The following is a 24,037-nucleotide window of genomic DNA, read 5'->3' on the forward strand; positions in this document are numbered from 1 at the left end:
GCCTCCTTTCATTCAATAGCGAGTCAGTCTGAATCTTTAATACCAGTATTTTATCTATCTTGTAAATTGACCTAGTTTTGCACTTAGTTTGAAATTTGATGTTGATCAGTAACCTTCAATGTAGATCAGATTACTCTGTAAAAGTGGTGATTTTTGTAATAGAGCAATTTATTTGGAAACTTTGGCCGGTGTGACTGTTTTTTTCCGAAACTTCCTTTGTTTTACCCGTGATCACGTGCTTACGTGCGATCACAATCTGCAACAGGTCATACTATGACCCCAAGCCTTGTTTTCCAGTACTGTTCCACCAATATTTTGCACGTTCGTCAATCCTAAGACTACTATTATACAGGGTGTATAAAAACATGTATCAGAAACTTCAGTAATGTTGACATCAAAACATTACTTGGAGTTCACGTGAACATAGGTTCAAGATTTTATTTTTTTAGACAACATAGTTGTGTGGAGATAACAGCGATTAATTTACTTACAATCAATTACTCAAAATGACAGTCACAATCGTATTATTTATTTTGCCGCCAACCGGTTTCAACCCGCGATGGGGTCATCTTCAGGGCAATTTACACCATTTGGTCGCTCGCTGGAGTCATCACCCTGCCTGTGTCCGGTTGGTAACTATCATAGTTGGTAACTATCATCGTTACCAACCGTACACAGGCAGGGTGACGACGCCAGCGAGCGACCAGATGGAGCAAATTGCCCTGAAGATGATCCCGTCGCGGGTTGAAACCGGTTGGCGGCAAAATAAATAATGCGATTGTGACTGTCATTTTGAATAATTGATTATAGGTTCAAGAACGACTCGTCACAGAGATCATCGTGAATGATTCCACCACTCACGTTGAGGGTGAACCCTATCTACATCTACATCTACATTTATACTCCTCAAGCCACCCAACGGTGTGTGGCGGAAGGCACTTTACGTGCCACTGTCATTACCTCCCTTTCCTATTCCAGTCGCGTATGGTTCGCGGGAAGAACGACTGCCGGAAAGCCTCCGTGCGCGCTCGAAACTCTCTACTTTTACATTCGTGATCTCCTCTGGCGGTATAAGTGGGGGCAGCAAAATATATTCGATACCTCATCCAGAAACGCACCCTCTCGAAACCTAGACAGCAAGCTACACCGCGATGCAGAGAGCCTCTATTGTAGAGTCTGCCACTTGAGTTTGCTTAACATCTCCGTAACCCTATCGCGCTTACCAAATAACCCTGTGACGAAATGCGCCGCTCTTCTTTGTATCTTCTCTATCTCCTCTGTCAACCCGACCTGGTACGGATCCCACTCTGATGAGCAATACTCAAGGATAGGTCGAACGGGTGTTTTGTAAGCCACCTGCTTTGTTGATGGACTACATTTTCTAAGGACTCTCCCAATGAATCTCTACCTGGCACCCGCCTTACCAACAGTTAATTTTATATGATCATTCCACTTCAAATCGTTCCGTACACATACTCCCAGATATTTTACAGAAGTAACTGCTACCAGTGTTTGTTCCGCTATTATATAATCATAAAATAAAGGATCCTTCTTTCTATGTATTTGCAATACATTACATTTGTCTATGTTAAGTGTCAGTTGCCACTCCCTGCACCAAGTGCCTATCCGCTGCAGATCTTCCTGCATTTCGCTGCAATTTCCTAATGCTGCAACTTCTCTGTATACTACAGCATCATCCGCGAAAAGCCGCATGGAACTTCCGACACTATCTACTATGTCATTTATATATATTGTGAAAAGCAATGGTCCCATAACACTTTCCTGTGGCACGCCAGAGGTTACTTTAACGTCTGTAGACGTCTCTCAAATGAGAACAACATGCTGTGTTCTGCCTGCTAAAAACTCTTCAATCCAGCCACACAGCTGGTCTGATATTCCGTAGGCTCTTACTTTGTTTATCAGGCGACAGTGCGGAACTGTATCGAACGCCTTCCGGAAGTCAAGGAAAATGGCATCTACCTGGGAGCCTGTATCTAATTTTTCTGGGTCTCATGAACAAATAAAGCGAATTGAGTCTCACACGATCGCTGTTTCTGTAATCCATGTTGATTCCTACAGAGTAGATTCTGGGTTTCCAGAGATGACATGATACGCCAGCAAATAACATGTTCTACAATTCTGCAACAGATCGATGTCAGAGATATAGGCCTATAGTTTTGCGCATCTGCTCGACGACCCTTCTTGAAAACTGGGACTACCTGTGCTCTTTTCCAATCATTTGGAACCTTCCGTTCCTCTAGAGACTTGCGGTACACGGCTGTTAGAAGGGGGGGCAAGTTCTTTCGCGTACTCTGTCTTGTGGTACTTAACGAGTGTTTTCGTAAGGCCAGACGTGATTGTTATAATAATTGATGACCCCATCAGGTGGGAAGCCAGCCTCAACAGTGATTACGGTACATGCTAAGAAGTGCAGAAACACAACACACTGCCCTAACGAGCGTTGACAAAGTTATCATTGGCTGAAAGTCTGGCTCATTCAGTCCAGCAACCTGCCGGACGTGGTACGGGTGCATTAGAATTTCATACAGAATGCTGCAGCCTGTCATGTGATTAACGCCTTTTCTTCTCGTACTAGTTGATGGAGTTTCATAAATAGTACGAAGAACCCGTTTTCAAGCAAAGCGGTTCTCACATCTCAGGGTCTCTCATCATCTGCAACTGCCTTCTCAAATGAGCCTGTCACTCGCAAGCGTTGGTGGAGACATACAGGCGTTTTTGCACAAGATAATTACCTCCCAGGGTAACGTCCGGCATGAACTTGACGTCGTACGTCCGCATTCCCATCTGCTAGGCCGTGCACGTACTGCACACCCGTCGTTTCAGACACAGAATACGTAGTTGTGAGGTGATGTAAATTACTCTAAAACAAAGGAAACAGTCATTCCATGTCGGCTTTCACGGCCGGCATCTTCATCAATAAACACTTCCGGGCTAAGTTGCCGTGGTCGATCAGTAGAACTTCTTCTCCCTGACGTTTCGTTCTCAACTACGGAGAACATCTGGAAAAGTATTTCTTCCGTTCATCCATAATATCACGGATCGCATTGGGAAAGTACTAGCCAAGTTTCACGTAGAGACCATTTTCAGAGCTACTAAGAAAATTATTGAATGCCTAAGATCAACAAAAGATGCTCGTCACCCCCTAGCCACCCCAGGGGTATATAAAATTCCGTGCAGTTGTGGCAGGGTTTACATAGGAACTACAAAAAGAAGCATCAATACACGGTTGACGGAGCACAAAAGAAACTGTCGCTTGGGACATATCGACAAATCAGCAGTAGCGAAACATGTTTTTAAGGATGGAGATCACGAAATAAAATTTGGTGAAACAAGCGTGCTAGCGAGGACGTCGCATTATTATACACGTATGTATAGAGAGGCAATTGAAATCCACAAACATCAATACAATTTTAATCGTAAAGAAGAAGGATTAAAATTGGATAAGATATGGCGGTCGACGTTGCATCAATCACGTGACAATCGGTTGCCTGCAATCGAGAGAACAGACGATAGCCAGAGATAGCTGCACATCGACGCCACGTGACGTGCGGTGGCGCCCTCTACGATATCCATATAAGCGGCGGCCCCAGCTCCTAGCAGCCAGTCGTTGACTCACCTCCGAAGATGTTCTCCGTAGTTGAGAACGAAACGTCAGGGAGAAGAAGTTCTACTGATCGACCACGGCAACTTAGCCCGGAAGTGTTTATTGATAAAGGAAACAGTAATCAGAAAAAGAAACGAAACAAATGGCTTCAGCAACTGTAAACAAGGAAGTGAGCAGACACATTTGAGGTAAATTGCACAACAGGATCCACTACAGTAAATCCGTTTCATACTTCCCTACCGAAGGATTTTCTGGCTCATGTCCATCCTGTCCATAAGGACTTCTTGCAATTTTTTTGATGTCAGTACTAAATAAATATCTGATACACGAGTAAGTTTCATGGAAACATAGCAGCCTCTTCCCGCCTCTTCATTACCAGAGGCCATGGCTGTGATATTCCAAAATTCTGTTAGTCTAATAACCCCTATTGACCGTGTAATTCCCTTCCTGCCTAAAAATCCCACAGCAGCAAAGCCACTCTAATTAATGATTTTTTTTATTGTTTCCATGACTATGTGCAGGGTGTTAGGAAATTCCCGCCACAAACTTCTTGGACTTGTAGAGAGGAGTGATTACATAATATTTTGAATACGAACCCCTGTCCGGAAACGTACGTTTGCGTCCTACGAGGGTTTCAGTTCAGATGTGTAACATGTCCACGTCTGCTGAGAGAAGGAGAAGAGTCTCACAAGTTGCTCGTCCTGGTACGTAACAAGGTAAACAGGATGACGTCCAGTACGTCACCTGGTCATCTAATGTAACCCAACGGCTGCCTTGCTACGAAACTCCTGTAGAGACAGAGAGGAAGACCAGCTGGAGCGAGTTCTGCAGTAGACACTGAATAGGCACCAGGTGGGATGGAGAGTGGGTATACAGTCTGTAACAACGTTGGTGGTCGCCGCACAGAGCCGCTGTTGTAATGCATCAGTACTGTTCTGTACGTGCAGTGTGCTGGCTTCTTTTTTGTTTTGGAATAAAGAAAACACGCGATGTTTAAGTGTTAATGCAAACAGATGAAGCTGTCGTTTATCGACTAATAAAGTCATCAGAAGATCAAAACAAATTGCAAAACGATTTAGAAAAGATATCTGTATGGTGCGAAAATTGGCAGCTTACCCTCAATAACGAAAAGTGTGAGGTCATCCACATGAGTGCTAAAGGCAATCCGTTACACTTCGGTTACACGGAAAATCAGTCAAAGCGAAGGGCCGTAAATTTAATGACTAGGAATTACGAACAATTTACATTACTGGCCATCAAAATTTGCTACACCAAGAAGAAGTGCAGATGATAAACGGGTATTCATTGGATAAATATATTATACTAGAATTTGGGTGCATAGATCCTGAGAAATCAGTACCCAGAACTACCACCTCTGGCCATAATAACGGCCTTGATACGCTTCGGCATGGTGTCAAACAGAGCTTGGATGGCGTGCACAGCTACGGCTGCCCATGCAGCTTCAACACGATACCACAGTTCATCAAGAGTAGTGACTGGCGTATTGTGACGAGCCTGTTGCTCGGCCACCATTGACCAGACGTTTTCAATTGATGAGAGATCTGGAGAATGTGCTGGCCAGGGCAGCAGTGGAACATTTTCTGTATCCAGAAAGGCCCGCAATTGCAATAGGCTACAATCCGACCTTTATCAATGTCGGAAACGTGATGATACGCATTTCTCCTCCTTACACGAGGCATCACAACAACGTTTCACCAGGCAACGCCGGTCAACTGTTGCTTTTGTATGAGAAATCGGTTGGAAACTTTCTTCATGTCAGCACGTTTAGGTGTCGCTACCGGCGCCAACCTTGTTTGAATGCTCTGAAAAGCTAATCATTTGCATATTACAGCATCTTCTTCCTGTCGGTTAAATTTCGCGTCTGTAGCACATCATCTTCGTGGTGTAGCAATTTTAATGGCTAGTAGTGCAAACTGGAAGGAACACATACAAAATATAGTGGGGAAGGATAACCAAAGACTGCGTTTAATTGGCAGAACACTTAGAAAATGTCACAGATATACTAAGGAGACTGCCTACATTACGCTTGTCTTCTTTAGAATACTGCCGCGAGGTGTGGGATCCTTACCAGACAGGACTGACAGAGTACATCGAAAAAGTTCAAAGAAAGGCAGCACGTTTCGTATTATCGCGAAACAGGGGAGAGAGTGTCACTGAAATGATACAGGATTTGGGGTGGACATCATTAAATTAAGGGCGTTTTTCGTTGCGGTGGAATCTTCTCACGAAATTCCAATCACCAACTTTCTCCTCCGAATGCGAAAATATTTTGTTTATACCGACCTACATAGAGAGAAACGACCAGAATGATAAAATAACGCAAACAAGAGCTCGTACTGAAAGATAAAGGTGTTCGTTGTTTCCGCGCCCTATACGAGACTGGAATAATAGAGAATTGTGAAGGAGGTTCGATGAACGTCCTGCCAGGCACTTAAATGTGATTTGCAGAATATCCATATAGATGTAGATGTAGAAATGTGCTTAAGTGATAAATGTATGTTTCGTTAGGTTTCCTTTCTAATTGTTACCTAATAACTGTATTGCGTTACACCTAATTCAATTCCTGAAACAGAAGTGGACGAGTTAAACATGTGCGTTGAAACCGTCGAAGAACGCAAACGGCACGTTTCCGGACATGGGTTTCTATACAGTATACTATGCTCCCCTCCCCTCTACAAGTTCTAGAAATTTGTAATGGGGATCTCCGAACACCGTGTACATGAATCAGGAGTGGAATTCAGTTGAGTCCTGTGGAGACAGCCAAAACTTTATCGATGCTTCGAGGTATTTGTGTTGTAACTAAAGCAGTTACGTTATTATCGTAGTCAGATGCTCGTACATGTCTCCAATTAATCATTCATGTTGTTCTGGCCAGATACAGAAAGCAAAAACATGCACTCGACTAATGTCTGAAGTAGTGCTGGAGGGAATTAACACAGTAAATCCTGCAGGGCTGTCCATAAGTCCGTAAGAGTACGAGGTGGTGAATACCTCTTCTAAACAGCACGTTGCAAGGCGTCCCAGACATGCTCAATAATGTTCATGTTTGGGGAGTTTGGTGGGCAGCGGAAGTGTTTAAACTCAGAGGAGTGCTCGTGGAGCCACACGGTAGCAATTCTGGACGTGTGGGGTGTCGCATTGTCCTGCTGGAATTGCCCGAGTCCGACGGAATGGACAATGGACATGAATGGATACAGGCGATGAGGCTTACGTACGCGTCACTTGTCAGAGTAGTACCTAGACGTATCAAGGGTCCCATATCACTCCAACTGCACACGCTCCACACCACTACGGATCCTCCACCAGCTTGAACAGTCCCCTGCTGGCATGTAGGGTCCATCAGTCCCCAAGGTTGTCTCCATACCCGTACACGCTCTTCCACACGATACAATTTGAAACGATACTCGTCCGACCAGGAAACATGTTTCCAGTCATCAACAACCAAAGGCCTTGTTAACGGATCCAGGAGAGGCGTAAAGCTTTGTGTCGTATACACGAGCGTACACGGATGCCCCTTCGGCTCCGAAAGCCCGTATCGATGATGTTTCGTTGAATGGTTCGCACGCTGATATCTTTTGATGGCCCTCCATTGAAATATGCAGCAATTTGAGGAAGGGTTGCACTTCTGTCATGTTAAACGATTATCTTCAATCGTCGTTGGTCCAGTTCTAGCAGCATCTTTTTACAGCCGCAGCAATGTTGGAGATTGGTTTTACCGGATTCCTGATATTCACGGTACAGTCGTGTAATGGTCGTACGAGCAAATCCTCACTTCATCGCTACCTCGGCGATGCTGTGTCCTATTGCTCGTGCGTCGACTGTAACACCGCGTTCAATCTCACTTACATCTCGATAATCTGCCATTGTAGAAGCAGTAACCGACCTCCCAAATACTGCGCCGAATACTTTATGTCTTATACATGGTTAGTCACTAACTGTTGCTACTTACAATAACTCCGAAAGTATGACAGTAGCTGAAAAGTTTGTGGAAAAATGTTGTATGGGATGACGGGGACCATAATATGACGTTGGTTTTTTGTTGTTAGGTGGGATCGATTCAGAGATATGAAGGTCAACTTTGGTTTTTTAAATAGGATGCTATAGTTTGGTACTTATTTTCTGATAGCGGCTATCGAGATGAATCCAATGATGTGTAACAGTAAAGTCTTTGAAGGTCAACGAAGGTCAAAAAGGTGGCATGAACGCCCATTTAGAGAAGGTGTTCGAAGTGATGACCATTGGTATCAATGCAGTGCTGCAATCTTCTTATCATGGATTGAGTGGCATTCTGTATCACTCGGCACTTATCGAAGCACATGCTGTGACAGTTATCTCTCGTATATCGTACAAATACACTCCTGGAAATTGAAATAAGAACACCGTGAATTCATTGTCCCAGGAAGGGGAAACTTTATTGACACATTCCTGGGGTCAGATACATCACATGATCACACTGACAGAACCACAGGCACATAGACACAGGCAACAGAGCATACACAATGTCGGCACTAGTACAGTGTATATCCACCTTTCGCAGCAATGCAGGCTGCTATTCTCCCATGGAGACGATCGTAGAGATGCTGGATGTAGTCCTGTGGAACGGCTTGCCATGCCATTTCCACCTGGCGCCTCAGTTGGACCAGCGTTCGTGCTGGACGTGCAGACCGCGTGAGACGACGCTTCATCCAGTCCCAAACATGCTCAATGGGGGACAGATCCGGAGATCTTGCTGGCCAGGGTAGTTGACTTACACCTTCTAGAGCACGTTGGGTGGCACGGGATACATGCGGACGTGCATTGTCCTGTTGGAACAGCAAGTTCCCTTGCCGGTCTAGGAATGGTAGAACGATGGGTTCGATGACGGTTTGGATGTACCGTGCACTATTCAGTGTCCCCTCGACGATCACCAGTGGTGTACAGCCAGTGTAGGAGATCGCTCCCCACACCATGATGCCGGGTGTTGGTCCTGTGTGCCTCGGTCGTATGCAGTCCTGATTGTGGCGCTCACCTGCACGGCGCCAAACACGCATACGACCATCATTGGCACCAAGGCAGAAGCGACTCTCATCGCTGAAGACGACACGTCTCCATTCGTCCCTCCATTCACGCCTGTCGCGACACCACTGGAGGCGGGCTGCACGATGTTGGGGCGTGAGCGGAAGACGGCCTAACGGTGTGCGGGACCGTAGCCCAGCTTCATGGAGACGGTTGCGAATGGTCCTCGCCGATACCCCAGGAGCAACAGTGTCCCTAATTTGCTGGGAAGTGGCGGTGCGGTCCCCTACGGCACTGCGTAGGATCCTACGGTCTTGGCGTGCATCCGTGCGTCGCTGCGGTCCGGTCCCAGGTCGACGGGCACGTGCACCTTCCGCCGACCACTGGCGACAACATCGATGTACTGTGGAGACCTCACGCCCCACGTGTTGAGCAATTCGGCGGTACGTCCACCCGGCCTCCCGCATGCCCACTATACGCCCTCGCTCAAAGTCCGTCAACTGCACATATGGTTCACGTCCACGCTGTCGCGGCATGCTACCAGTGTTAAAGACTGCGATGGAGCTCCGTATGCCACGGCAAACTGGCTCACACTGACGGCGGCGGTGCACAAATGCTGCGCAGCTAGCGCCATTCGACGGCCAACACCGCGGTTCCTGGTGTGTCCGCTGTGCCGTGCGTGTGATCATTGCTTGTACAGCCCTCTCGCAGTGTCCGGAGCAAGTATGGTGGGTCTGACACATCGGTGTCAATGTGTTCTTTTTTCCATTTCCAGGAGTGTAGTAAATATTCGCCGAATACGGCATATCCATCTAACGTACCATTGACATTTAAACACCATTCGACGGTTTCGCAAAGTCAAAACAGTAATAGGAACGTTAAGACTAGTATCGTCGAATAAAGCGACTGTGAATGATGTATTCCTTCGAAGAACAAGTCGATTGCTTCTCATTTACGGACAATGCCAACGAAATTCAGTGAGAGCTAGAAACTTATATGCTGAAAGATATCCTCAACGTACTCACCCTACACGTCGTACATTTAAATATGTGTATGATAAATTGAGAACAACTGGGTCTTTAAAGCATCGGAAACATATCCAGCAAAAGAAACGGAAATTGGTACACTTCCCACTGTGGTTCGAGATCCTTCTGTTAACAAACTGCCTATTGGCTTCTGTCTCGGGTTCTTCGGCCGACGTTCATCTAATGATTTTTCTGACGTTTCGCCAGCTGGCTGGCATTGTCAAAGCTTCACCCTCCATTGCCGGTGGTGAACTGGAGGCGAGCTCGCGGCCGCAGACTATATGTACCTGGCGCGCCAACGTCCGAGGGCTTCTCCGCGGTCATTTCCGGTGCGGTTCTCCTCTTGCTACCTGCGACGGTCGTTCGCTGCAGTACGGGAAGCCAGGATCCGTTTACCTTAAGGCTTTCCTCTTTCTTGTTGAAACTGTTCGCGTGTTTTTGGATTTCTACAGCTTCTCTGAACAAGCGCGTGTGATAGTGCTTCTCTACAGCCAGAACTTCCGTGTCGGCGAATTTTATTACGTGGTCGGTCTCATTCAGTGCGTGTTCTGCCACGGCCGATTTCTCCACCTGCCCCAACCTGCAATGTCGCTTATGCTCTTTGATCCTGGTGTTAATGGATCGTCCAGTCATTCCGACATAAACTTTTCCGCATGTGCAAGGTATACGGTATATTCCCGACATTGCAAGTGGGTCTCTTTTCTCCTTCGCCGATCTAAGACACTCTTTGATCTTCCTTGTCGGTTTGAATATCGTCTTTACGCCGTGTTTGCGTTTTTCAAACCGACAAGGAAGATCAAAGAGTGTCTTAGATCGGCGAAGGAGAAAAGAGACCCACTTGCAATGTCGGGAATATACCGTATACCTTGCACATGCGGAAAAGTTTATGTCGGAATGACTGGACGATCCATTAACACCAGGATCAAAGAGCATAAGCGACATTGCAGGTTGGGGCAGGTGGAGAAATCGGCCGTGGCAGAACACGCACTGAATGAGACCGACCACGTAATAAAATTCGCCGACACGGAAGTTCTGGCTGTAGAGAAGCACTATCACACGCGCTTGTTCAGAGAAGCTGTAGAAATCCAAAAACACGCGAACAGTTTCAACAAGAAAGAGGAAAGCCTTAAGGTAAACGGATCCTGGCTTCCCGTACTGCAGCGAACGACCGTCGCAGGTAGCAAGAGGAGAACCGCACCGGAAATGACCGCGGAGAAGCCCTCGGACGTTGGCGCGCCAGGTACATATAGTCTGCGGCCGCGAGCTCGCCTCCAGTTCACCACCGGCAATGGAGGGTGAAGCTTTGACAATGCCAGCCAGCTGGCGAAACGTCAGAAAAATCATTAGATGAACGTCGGCCGAAGAACCCGAGACAGAAGCCAATAGGCAGTTTGTCAACAAGTGGCCACGAAAGCCTTAACAATTTTGTATCCTTGTGTTAGTTCGCGTCAGATCGCAAGGGAATCTGGCATGAGCCAGAGTAGTGTTGTTCGTGTTCGTCATCGTCATAAATATCATCCTTACCATATCAATCTCCCCAGAGAATTAACTGGTACGGATTGTATGCGTCGCATTGAATTCTGCCGATGGGCTCAACTTCAGATTCAGAGGGATGACACATTTATTAATTTCATTTTATTTACTGACGAGGCTACATTACGAACCATGGATATGTCAATTTGCATAACATGCATTATTGGGCAACTGAAAATCCATGTTGGCTGCGGCAAGTTGCACACCAAAAACCGTGGTCGGTGAATGTATGGTGTGGGATTCTGGAGGACAGAATTATAGGCCCCTATTTCATCAAAGGAAATCTTAATGGCAGGAAGTGCACCACATTCCTGCAAGAAACATTAGGTCTGTTATTGGAAGAAATACCTTTAGGAACAAGGAACAGAATGTGGTATCAACATGGTGTCCGGAACATTTTTCGCTGATGGCTAGAAATGAGTTGCAGGGACAATACCCAAATCGTTGGATTGGACGCGGAGATGTGTCGTGGCCGGCTCGTTCGCCAGCCTTTCTTGGAGGTATTCGTAAAAGACATTGTTTATAAAGATGTTCCAACTACACCTGAAGATACGCGAGAGAGAGCACGTGCTTCGATAAGTGCCGAAGTGATAAGGAACACCGCTCAATCCATGATAAGAAGATTGCAGCACTGCATTGATACCAATGGTCATCACTTCGAACACCTTCTGTAAATGGACGTTCATGCCACCTTTGTGACGTCTGTTGACTTCTAAAACCTTACTGGTACACGTCACTGGATTCGTCTCGATAGCCGCTATCAGAAAATAAGTACCAAATTATAGCATCCCATTTAAAAAAAACAAATTTGACCTTCATATCTCTGAAGCGACCCCACCTAGCAACAAAAAACAAACGTCATATTATGGCCCCCGTTGTCCCATGCAACTTTTGTCCCACAAACTTTTCAGCTCCTATCATACTTTCGGAGTTATTCTTGGTGGCAATAGTTAGTGACTCATCCTGTGTAGGCGTTGCCGACCGCAGCTCCGTATTCTGCCCGTTTACATATATCTGTATTTGAATACGCGTCAAATTAAATTTGCTTCACCAAGAAGAAACGCAGATGATAAACGCGTATTCATTGGACAAATATATTATACTAGAACTCACATGTGATTACATTTTCACACTATTTGGGTACATAGATCCTGAGAAATCAGTACCCAGAACAGCCACCTCTGGCCGTAATAACGGCCTTGATACGCCTGGGCATTGAGTCAAACACAACTTGGATGGCGTGTAGAAGTACAGCTGCCCATGCGGCTTCAACACGATACCACAGTTCATCAAGAGTAGTGACTGGCGTATTGCGACGAGCCAGTTGCTCGGCCTCCGCTGACCAGACGTTTTCAATTGGTCAGAGATCTGAAGAATGTGCTGGTCAGGGCAGCAGTCGAACATTTTCTGTATCCAGAAATGCCCGTACAGGACGTGCAACATGCGGTCGTGCATTATCCTATTCAAATGTAGGGTTTCGCAGGGATCGAATGAAGGGTAGAGCCACGGGTCGTAACACATCAGAAATGTAACGTCCACTGTTCAAAGTGTCGTCAATGCGAACAAGAGGTGACCGAGACGTGTAACCAATGGCACCCCATACCATCAGGCCAGGTGATACTCCAGTATGGCGATGACGAATACACGCTTCCAATGTGCGTTCACCGAGATGTCGCCAAACACGGATGCGACCATCATGATGCTGTAAGCAGAATCTGGATTCATCAGAAAAAATGACCTTTTGCCATTCGTGCACCCAGGTTCGTCGTTGAGTACACCATCGCAGGCGCTCCTGTATGTGATTCAGCGTCAAGGGTAACCGCAGCCACGGCCTCCGAGCTGATAGTCCATGCTGCTGCAAACGTCGTCGAACTGTTCGTGCAGGTGCTTGTTGTCTTGCAAACGTCCCCATCTGTTGACTCAGGGATCGAGACGTGGCTGTACGATCCGTTACAGCCATGCGGATAAGATGCCTGTCATCTCGACTGCTAGTGATACGAGGCCGTTGGGATCCAGCACGGTGCACAGTGGGTCAGAATCCCAAAAAGCTGGTCAAAATATAAGTTGATGTTCAATTTGTACCAAACTTAGTATGTAGGGGTTTACGGAGTTTCTGATTAAGAATATGATATCAAAAAGTGAAAAAACAAAATGGCGGACCCAAGATGGCAGGCTCTATGTACACTACTATCATTTTTTACGTATAAAAGCAATTTTTAGGGAATTATCGAGGTTACTGATGATGACAGACTTCAAAAAATTTAAAAATGGGTGCTCCAAGATGGCGGTCAAAAATCAATGTCTTTTTATTTATTTATATTTATATATTTTTATTCATATAAAAGTCAGTATTTAGGGGTTATTGTAGTTAATGCTTAAAAAATAAACCAAAAAAGTGGAAAACTCGAAGAAAGGACCAAATATAGGTTACAAGATGGTGTAAAATATTACAAAAAATTATTTCATTTTAATTACAATTATTTATTTTGTAAATTTTTATAAGTTAATTTACAAGTTTTCATTTTCTTATTCTTTTTCATCTTCTGCTTCAACTGAATCGTCATCATCCTCAAACACTGTTTCCTCATTATCTGCATCTGCATCTGAATCTTCATAGTCTTCCGCCACAGGAACTAAGAGGGCAACGGCTTCTGGCGACAAACTCTTCAGTTTCTTCGGCGAAGATTTGCGTAAGGAAGAAACGTAGGGGGCTGTCGTTGCCAACAATCTCCTGAACACGTCTTCCATAGCCTTAACTCTTGAAAACTTTCGAGAAAAACTCAGGCGATATTGCTTTATCAACTTATTGGTTGATTCCTGAGCATCCTCCGATAGTTGGCCGATGGGTAAAATGGCCGAAGAAATAATGTCTGGACCGTGAATCAACAATCTATGGACTGCTGTTGGCATGTTGTACCAGGGGTATTCTTTCACGTAGTGCCTGGCAGTTGCTAAGGCGTATGCTCGAAACTTTTCAACGTCGATCTGACGTCCGCTCGAAATCGTCTGCAAAAGTTTATGGAAACGGTGGATTAGTTCTTCGGAAACTCCAGTTATCAGCGCTGATGTTGGAGTGTTTTCAAAAAAACGTCGAGCGGTGTTTCTGTCATTCGTACTGCCAAACCCTTGTTTCGGCATGTCAATTACAATTCCAAGCTGCTCTTTGAAAGCTTTTTGAATGTTGGCTTTCAGTATTGCTTTTTCCTCTTTATCTTCTGCTTTACGTGCCTGCCACTTTGTTGTTTTCATGTGGTATGTCAAATGAATACAACATTCAGAACATCGAATCCAGGCGTGAAGAGTTGATAGTCCGTACTGCAGATAATCGGCGGTAACTTGTTTTTCCAAAACATCGTCAATGTTATTAAATTGGGCAGACGTAGCCTTGCAGAGATAGCACCGTTGCGCAGATTTCGTGTTGGTGATAGCATTGCACACTTTACCATCTACCATGGTCATGCTTAAATTGTATTTAATGGAAATGTCTTTCCCATGAATAAGTGTTTCGAATGACTGGAGTTGTTCGATCTGTTTGTCGTAATACGCTTTCTCATTTAAAGACGTTTGCTCTGTTTCCTTTGTAAATTCTAACTTCAGTGGTCTGCAAAAGAGGGTTGAAGACGGCTTCGGATTAATCCATAAGATCTTTTCTTCTTTAGCTTCTTCATTTACACCTGCAAGTTTCAGTGGAACAAGCGAAGTGAAAAATAAAGTTGCATCTGAAATACTCGAATCTGAAAACTTCATTTTATACATGCTTTGCCCGGAGGTTCCGTCAAAGCCCCACTTACAAATAAGGGCCATATTAGACATTTCCGAATCACTCCTATGTAAAATATCGTCTCGTTTCAGCAGTAGAACACGTTGAACAGTGTGGTCTAACAAAACTTGCAACCGTACCTCAGCTTTTGATTCGGTAAAAGTGAGGGTTACGTCTGGAGGGCAGCAAGCTTTTTTTGCTACCAAAACAGCTGAATACGGTGGATATAGTGTGTTTAAGCCTTTTCCTTTAGCCCCATTTCTCAAATGCTGGTAAGATTCTTTTGACAATTTCAAGTCGAAAAGGAGTGTTAGACCTTCATTTGCATCATATGAGGATGGCGATGATGTTGAAAATCGCAAGCCTGCCTTGTGTTTTTTCACCTTGGATGGACTTGAAAGTGTATCGTCTTTCACAATCTTCGAGCATCTGGGTGCCCCGAAGATCGAAGACTCATTTGCGCGGCGAACGATAATTCGACAGGACTGAACTTCGTACGAATCTCCTCAGTTCTCCTTCTTTTAGACCTATCAGATAATGTTTCAAATTTTGTGGCAGGTCGGCCTGTTGATTTAGTCACACTTGCAGGTTTCGAATCAATCGGAATATATACTATTGTATTTAACCAGGTTTCGTTCTTCTTGAAAAAATATCCTTGTCGCCGAGTTGCTTCCTTATACTTGCTTCTTAACTTTTTTAACAAAATCGAAATGGTAGGCCTCATATCATAGGGAATTTTAATTGTATGTCCACTTTTTTCTGTCAACGACCTTTCCAAATGTTCTATGACCCCTTCGAAAACATTTGACATATACTCTTTTGTTATTAGAAAAATATCTTTCCTAGAAAATCCGATTGTGGAATACGCTGGATCAGATGAAACTCAAATTTAAAAAAAATCTGTGTTACACTTTTCGTCATTTTTCTAATTATTTTATTCTTTACAATGCTTCTACGTGTCCATTATAATTTAAATTGTACAAATAAAACTCATAATTAATTGATTCTGTAGTGTTGGCAGAAGAGACAACACCGTGTTGCTAGAGGAGGCCGAAATGCACGCGTTTAATTACATGCAGACTGGCTTGAGGTCTGGAACAATTAAAGGAGTTGAGTCTAATAAGAAAAGAACATAGTTCTTGGAATACTTAACTTTAATCCATATTTGGTGTACAGCGCTCTTGACGGTACATGTTTTATAATTTCAATATTAATTGAATACGGCGCCTTGCTCGGTCGTAGCAATTGACGTAGCTGAAGGCTATGCTAACTATCGTCTCGGCAAATGAGAGCGTGATTGTCAGTGAAACATTCCTATGAACGTCGGCTGTACAACTGGGGCGAGTGCTAGTAAGTCTCTCTAGACCTGCCGTGTGGCGGCGCTCAGTCTGCAATCACTGACAGTGGCGACACGCGGGTCCGACGTATACTAACGAACCGCGGCCAATTTAAAGGCTACCACCTAGCAAGTGTGGTGTCTGGCGGTGACACCACAGATTCTACTGTCATTTTTGAAGATGTCTGAACAATGACATTTCGCAAGTGTCGCTTAAAACGTGGCTCAAAGCCAAAGTCGCAACTATTCGCCGGATTTGAAGCTTAATTTACAAAGGTAATAATATATACTTGCGTACACAGCGCAAAAGAAAGCGGAATGTCGTGGAATTCGTAACTTATCTCTATTTTTTAAGCGCATTTTACGATTTTGTCATTCATTTCCCTGTAGTACGTTAATTGAAATGTAAACGTGCATAATTGATGATTTAATAGTGATATAAGTGTTTTTTCACTAGTACATACCTCCTGGAATGCATTCCATATTGAAAGTATTGGTTTCACTTGCACAAAACATAAATAACTTCCTTCAACAACAAGACTGTTTTTGTAGCCTGGCCGGCTGCGCGCACGCTAACAATGAACTGCCGCATTTGACCTGAAATATTACCGAACAGCCGGCATTCAGTTGTCCCAGCTTTGCTGCTGCCAACCTGATAGTCCAAAATCCCCATCTTTAAACTTTTTTTTTTCCTTTTTGGCCACGTTTTCAAGATTCTGGCCCACTGTGCGGCGTTCCGTATTACCCTCCTGAACCCACCGATCCCATATTCTGCTAACAGTCATTGGATCTCGACCAACGCGAGCAGCAATGTCGCGATACGATAAACCGCAATCGCGATAGGCTACAATCCGACCTTTATCAAAGTCGGAAACGTGATGGTACGCATTTCTCCTCCTTACGCGAGGCATCACAACGTTTCACCAGGCAACGCCCGTTGACTGCTGTTTGTGTATGAGAAAACCGTTGGAAACTTTCCTCATGTCAGCACGTTGTAGGTGTCGCCACCGGCGCCAACCTTGTGTGAATGCTCTGAAAAGCTGATCATTTGCATATCACAGCATCTTCTTCCTGTCGGTGGTTAAATTTCACGTCTGTAGCACGTCATCTTGGTGTTGTAGCAATTTTAATGGCCAGTAGTGTAGTTTCTTTAGCGCTTCAGTGTATAACCCAATGAAAAGATTATATATAATACACTGACGGAAAAAATCCCATCATCAAGAAGTTGTGCAACTTAAACGAAAATGGGCAGTCGTGTTTACACATCTGCGAGATGCTACTTGTTCAAGTTTCGCAGTGGTCGCATACCAGTGTCACTAGTAGCGCCACTATGAGGATGGGAAGTGAGGTTTGCTTTTTAAACAGACGCTGTAACGATAGCGAGCCTTAGTTATTTTGAAACTGAATGTGGTGAGTTGAGGTTAGTCACGAACGCCCTTAAGGCGACAAAAACGCCTTTAGCATCACCTCACTGAGTTTGAACGAAGACTTGTAATTGGGCTAGGAGAATCTGGATGTTCCATCTGTGATATTCCAGAAAGATTTGGCAGGTATGTATCCACTGTACATATCTGCGACAGCTGTGATCAATAGAATGTATGTACGATCGTAAGATGATCGGGCGGGCACGTGATATTACCGAGAGGGAAGACTATCTTGTTCGGCGTGTGCCTCTAGCGGATCGTACTGCATCTGCAGTGGCAATCTGAGTAGCAGTCAGTACCAGAGTGACACAACGAGCTGTTGTAAGTCGGTTACTTCAAGGACAATTCCGAGCCAGACGCCTTGTAGCGTGCAATCTACTGACCCCAATACACCGCCTTTTGCTGCTCGAGAAGTATCAAGGGAGAGCTCATTCTCGGGCAGGATGGAGGTCTGTTTTGTTTTCTGATGAAAGCTTGTTCTGTCGTTCTGCCTCGGTACCAGTGATGGTGTGTGTTGGCTCGAAGGAGGTCAGTTGAGGGCTTGCAATTAACCTGTCTGCTTGGTAAGCTCAGGGCTTCCAAATAATTTGCCTGCTGAAGCTATGGTGCAGCGTGCAATTTTGGTATGACAGCAGAACGACTCTCGTGGTTACCTCACATTCTCTGACTGCATATTTGTACGCCAGTCTGGTGATTCGACCCATTCTTAAACAGTATTGTAAAGGATGTTTTCCGACACGATAACGCTCGTCCACACAGGGCTGTTGTAACACAACATGCTCTGTGGGTTGTCGACATGTTGCCTTGGCGTTTTCGGTCACTAGAACTGTCTCCAATCGAGCACAAAGGGAACATTATCGGACGTGAACGTTTGCATGTTTCTATTCAACACTCTGGTGGTTCCACAGCTTATTAATGTCCCAATTTTTTGATGCGTTTTTTCCTTCGGTGCATGACCCGCCGCTTTCATGTGCTGAAGTAGTTTCATAAGCAAAATTTGTACAATAGTTCAAGATGTCTTCGTGTACTTCCCCAGTTGTTCTGATCCTTTTTGACAACGTCCTACCCAAGTCAACATACCCAGAGCGCACTGGCGAATATCATTGTTCTGTCACGTGGGGTTGCATAAAACGGTAGGGGCAGCTGAATCACCCTGTATACTGAGGTGGAATCGGCGCCAACAGCAGTGCTGTGGAGTGGGACACGACGGCAGTAAACAAACACCAGCGGACAGCCAGGGATGCTACGTACAGTGGCGCCTCTCGCTCCGCGGCTGAATGGAAGCAGCGGCTGGCCTCTGCTTCCCTGCCAGTGAATGGACTGCGCGACCCGGCTTAAATCCGGCTGCCTCACCTTTAACCAGGAATAGTCCGGGCGCGCCGGCCGTGTCGCCAGCGCAGCCGGCATAGCCGGGCTGCCTCGGCGTCGAGTCACGCGCCTCTCGACACCCAGCGTCCCGTCGTGATGCGAATCTCATGTCCCCCTCTGGGCGAACGGAATTCGCAGTTCGTCACTGGCCCCTTCCCTCCAAATACAACTTGCCGTCACTCTCGCTTCTAACGGCCACTGATGATTGCGACACTTAAACTAATAACAGTGTATTATATTTACACTACTGGCCATTAAAATTGCTGCACCACGAAGATGACGTGCTACAGACGCGAAATTTAACCGACAGGAAGAAGATGCTGTGATATGCAAATAACAAGCTTTTCACAGCATTCACACAACGTTGGCACTGGTGGCGACACCTACAACGTGCTCACACAAGGAAAGTTTCCAACCGATTTCTCATACACAAGCAGCAGTTGACCGGCGTTGCCTGGTTAAACGTTGTTGTGATGCCTCGTGTAAGGAGGAGAAATGCGTATCATCACGTTTCCGACTTTGATAAAGGTCGGATTGTAGCCTATTGCGATTGCGGTTTATCGCATCGCGACATTGCTGCTCGCGTTGGTCGAGATCCAATGACTGTTAGCAGAATATGGAATCGGTGGGTTCAGGAGGGTAATACGGAACGCCGTGCTGGATCCCAACGGCCTCGTATCACTAGCAGTCGAGATGACAGGCATCTTATCCGCATGGCTGTAACGGATCGTGCGGCCACGTCTCGATCCCTAACAGATGGGGACGTTTGCAAGACAACAACCATCTGCACGAACAGTGCACGAATGGCAAAACGTCATTTTTTCGGATGAATCCAGATTATGTTTACAGCATCATCATGGTCGCATCCGTGTTTGGCGACATCGCGGTGAACGCACATTGGAAGTGTGTATTCGTCTTCGCCATACTGGCGTATCACCCGACGTGATGGTATGGGGTGACATTGGTTACACGTCTCGGCCACCTCTTGTTCGCATTCATGGCGCTTTGAATGGAGGACTTTACATTTCGGATGTGTTACGACCCGTGGCTCTACCCTTCATTCGATCCCTGCGAAACCCCACATTTCAGCAGGATAATGGACGACGGCATGCTGCAAGTCCTGTACGGGCCTTTCTGGATACAGAAAATGTTCCACTGCTGCCCTCGCCAGCACATTCTCCAGATCTCTCACCAATTGAAAACGTCTGGTCAGTGGTGGCCGAGCAACTGGCTCGTCACAATACGCCAGTCACTACTCTTGATGAACTGTGGTATCGTGTTGAAGCTGAATGGGCAGCTGTACCTGAACACGCCATCGAAGCTCTGTTTGACTCAATGCCCAGGCGTATCAAGGCCGCTATTACGGCTAGAGGTAGTTGTTCTGGGTACTGATTTCTCAGGATCTATGCACCCAAATTGCGAGAAAATGTAATCACATGTGAGTTCTAGTATAATATATTTGTCCAATGAATACCCGTTAATCATCTGCATTTTTTCTTGGTGTAGCGATTTTAATGACCAGTAGTGTATTATTTAAAGAAAGACCTCAGAGCCGAGTTCGCATTTAAATATATATTTTGAACCGATCGCCCCCTGATCAAAATTCTGTTAAAAATCTTTTGACAATGTTGACTGAGCTGCAGAAGTAAAATACAGACAGCAAAGGGTTACTTATAAGTACATCTTATGCAGACACGACACTGTGGAGCGAAACGGATTTGTAACCTATCCCTGATGTTAATCAACGTATACAATGAGCGAGCTTCGAAAGGAATAGAGGAGAAATTTCGAAAGGGAATTACAGTTCAGGGAGAAAAAATAAAAGCTTTCCCTGTGACGATGACAGTGTAATTCTGTCAGGGACGGGAAAGGGGTTGGAAGAGCACGTACTTACTTATTCCTTGGCGCTGCAGCCCATGTAGGGCCTTTGCGTCTCTGATGATCATGCCCAATCCTCACGATTTCCTGCTCGTTTCCTCCATCTCGCGTCTCCAATCTTTCTCAAATCATTTTGCACATCCTCCAGCTATCATTTTCGGGGTCTCTCATTGCTCCTGTGTAAACCTTTTTGACAGCTCGATCCTCCGACATTCGCTCTACATCGCACAGCCATCTCAATCTGTTACACTTAATTTCAGTCAGCATTTCTACACAGTTCCTCTAATTTCTTGTTTCTCCTTATCCATTGCCCCGCCTCATACACGGTTCTAAAAATCTTTCTTAATATCTTGCTCTCCCATCTTATAAGGAGTTCTTCTTCTGCTACAGTCATTGTCCATGTTTCTGAGCCATACGTTACCACCGGACTTATAACTGTTCGATATACAGTCACCTTCGATTTTCTGCTCAGGCTACGTGACTGATGAATCTTGGTAAGGGCCCAGTAAGTTCTATTTCCTGGAGCAATCCTAGATTTTATTTCTTCTCTTATTCAGCTAGCCTCCGTAACCAGCACTCCCAGGTATTGGAACTTCTCACATCTACCATAATTTCCTCTGTTCAACTTAATATATTTCTCTTAAACAATAGCATTTTTCCTGGAAGCAAAGAGATACTGTGTTTTTGTGTTGTTTACGTCCCAACAGTTCTGCCTCCTTTTCCACTCTGCCAAATCCTTCTTCCATTTCTTTCAAACTTTTAGACAGCATACACACATCATCGACATAAGAGAACATCGAAAAGATATTACAAGATAAATACTAACAAAAGTAAAACAAGAATAATGGAATTTAGTCAATTTAATCAGGGAATGCTGAGATGATTAGATTAGGACTACAATAGGCATTAAAATAGTAGATGGGCTTGCTGTCTGGGCAGCAAAATAACTGATGTTAGAAGAAGTAGAGGATGTGAAATGCAGATTGCCAATGGCAAGAAAATATTTATGAAAAAGAGAAATTAACTAATATTTAAAATCAATTTAACTGTTAGGGAGTCTTTTATGAACCCCGGCCGTTGTGGCCGTGCTGTTCTAGGCGCTTCAGTCTGGAACCGCATGACCACTGCAGTTGCAAGTTCGAATCCTGCCTCGGGCATGGATTTGTGTGATGTCCTTAGGTTAGTTAGGTTTAAGTAGTTTTAAGTTCTAGGGGACTGATGACCACAGATGTTAAGTCCCATAGTGCTCAGAGCCATCTGCAGTGTAGCCTTATATGGAAGTGAAACGTTAGTAGAGGGGCAAAGAGAGCACAGCCCATGTTGCATTGTTGCCAAATTTATTCAAGATGGCGGATCCAAGATGGCAGCGATAGATGTGGCAATGACATCATGTCGGGAAGTTCAAATTTCTGCGGGAAAATAGGACAGTTGGGCTACCTCCCCTACCCTAACCCTTTACCCTCCCCTCCACCGGAAAATGGCGGGAAGTTCAAGTTTTGATGGAAAAAAGGTCAATTGGGCTACCTACCACTAACCTAAGTCACTTGACCGCCACCTCTTCCTTGGAATTGATGGGAAAAGGACGCAGCCTGTGCTGGGCTGCTGGAGAGAGGAAGGAGTGTGCTTTATTTTGGAACAATATATTTAGGGATGGATTTCACGTCATTTATTTACTACACTGATAAAAAACACTAGCTCTGACATGCTTGGGGTCACAATACACAGCCTACAGACCTGCAAATTACTCGTATATTATCGAAATAATGCAGTACACTGATGTAAATTGTCAAAATAATGCATATATAACACTCTGCAAACACTATCACTAATTGTAAACTTCAGAAATAAGGCACTGAACACCCTACAGACCTGCAAACTACTCGTAGCTCACCGAAATAACACATATAAAATGCTCTGCAGACACGCTCACTAATTGTAATATCGAAATAATACATTGAATATCCCTCCGACCTGCAAACTACTCGTAAATCACCGGAATAATGCATTACACTGTCTACAGACACGCAAACAACTCGTAAATCGTCAAAATAACGCTTGTAAAACACTATGCAAACAGGCTCACTAAATATAACTGGCGAGATAATGCATTGCACAGCTCACAGACACGTTCACAAAATAATGCAACAGCCACGTTCACTATGCGTAAAATTGACAAAATAGTGCTATATAACGCTCGCGAACATGATCACTACTCTTAAACGATCGGAAGGAATGCAGGGCACAAACACTTATTGCACTTAAAAACCGCTTTCGGACTATCGTTAAGAAATTCGACCGCGACGTATCAGAGGTCCAGCGCGAGCACATGCCGACACTGCCGACCCCGAACATGCGCTTAGCTGGGCGAACCGGACGCCAGCAACCGCCAGAGAGACGAATGCTGGGGCGTGAGCCTCTGCTACTCATGCCGTTGCCGTGCAGCCAGCAGGTGAACATCGCGTCTATTTTCGGGTATGCAGTTAGAATTCTTCGAGTGTTTATGCTGACGTCTCATGTGTATGTAAATAACAACCAAGTCTCCCTCTGGGCGCGCTATAGAAATCTTTTGCAGTGCTACCCATAATAGCAAAGGAAGCATTGTTCCAAGCAATCCTAACAGGACATGAGAGGTGCGTCTAGCAGTGCACGTGTTTACTGTCGCTGACGCATACCTTTCAGAGATGCAGGTCCAGCGCCAAGCGACAGACGTTTGTCAGTGCAAAGTGTCTATGTAAATAAGAGCCAGTGTACCTCTCTGAAAGCGTAAAGCGTCTTAGAAATGGTGAATGGTCGCTTTTGTTGTTGTTGTAAGAGCTTTCGTCTTGTCTCAGCTTGTCTACATGGAAATTCTCGCCCTACCGGGTGCTGTTTACGAAAATACACTACCGCACATTAAAATTGCAACACCAAGACGAAATGCAGATGAAAAACGGGTATTCATTGGACAAATATATTATACCAGAACTGACATGTGATTACACTTTCACGCAATTTGGGTGCATAGATCCTGAGTACAGTACCTCGAACAACCACCTCTGGCCGTAATAACGGCCTTGATACGCCTGGGCATTG

The sequence above is a fragment of the Schistocerca nitens genome, chromosome 8, assembly GCF_023898315.1.
Source record: "Schistocerca nitens isolate TAMUIC-IGC-003100 chromosome 8, iqSchNite1.1, whole genome shotgun sequence".
NCBI lineage: Eukaryota > Metazoa > Arthropoda > Insecta > Orthoptera > Acrididae > Schistocerca > Schistocerca nitens.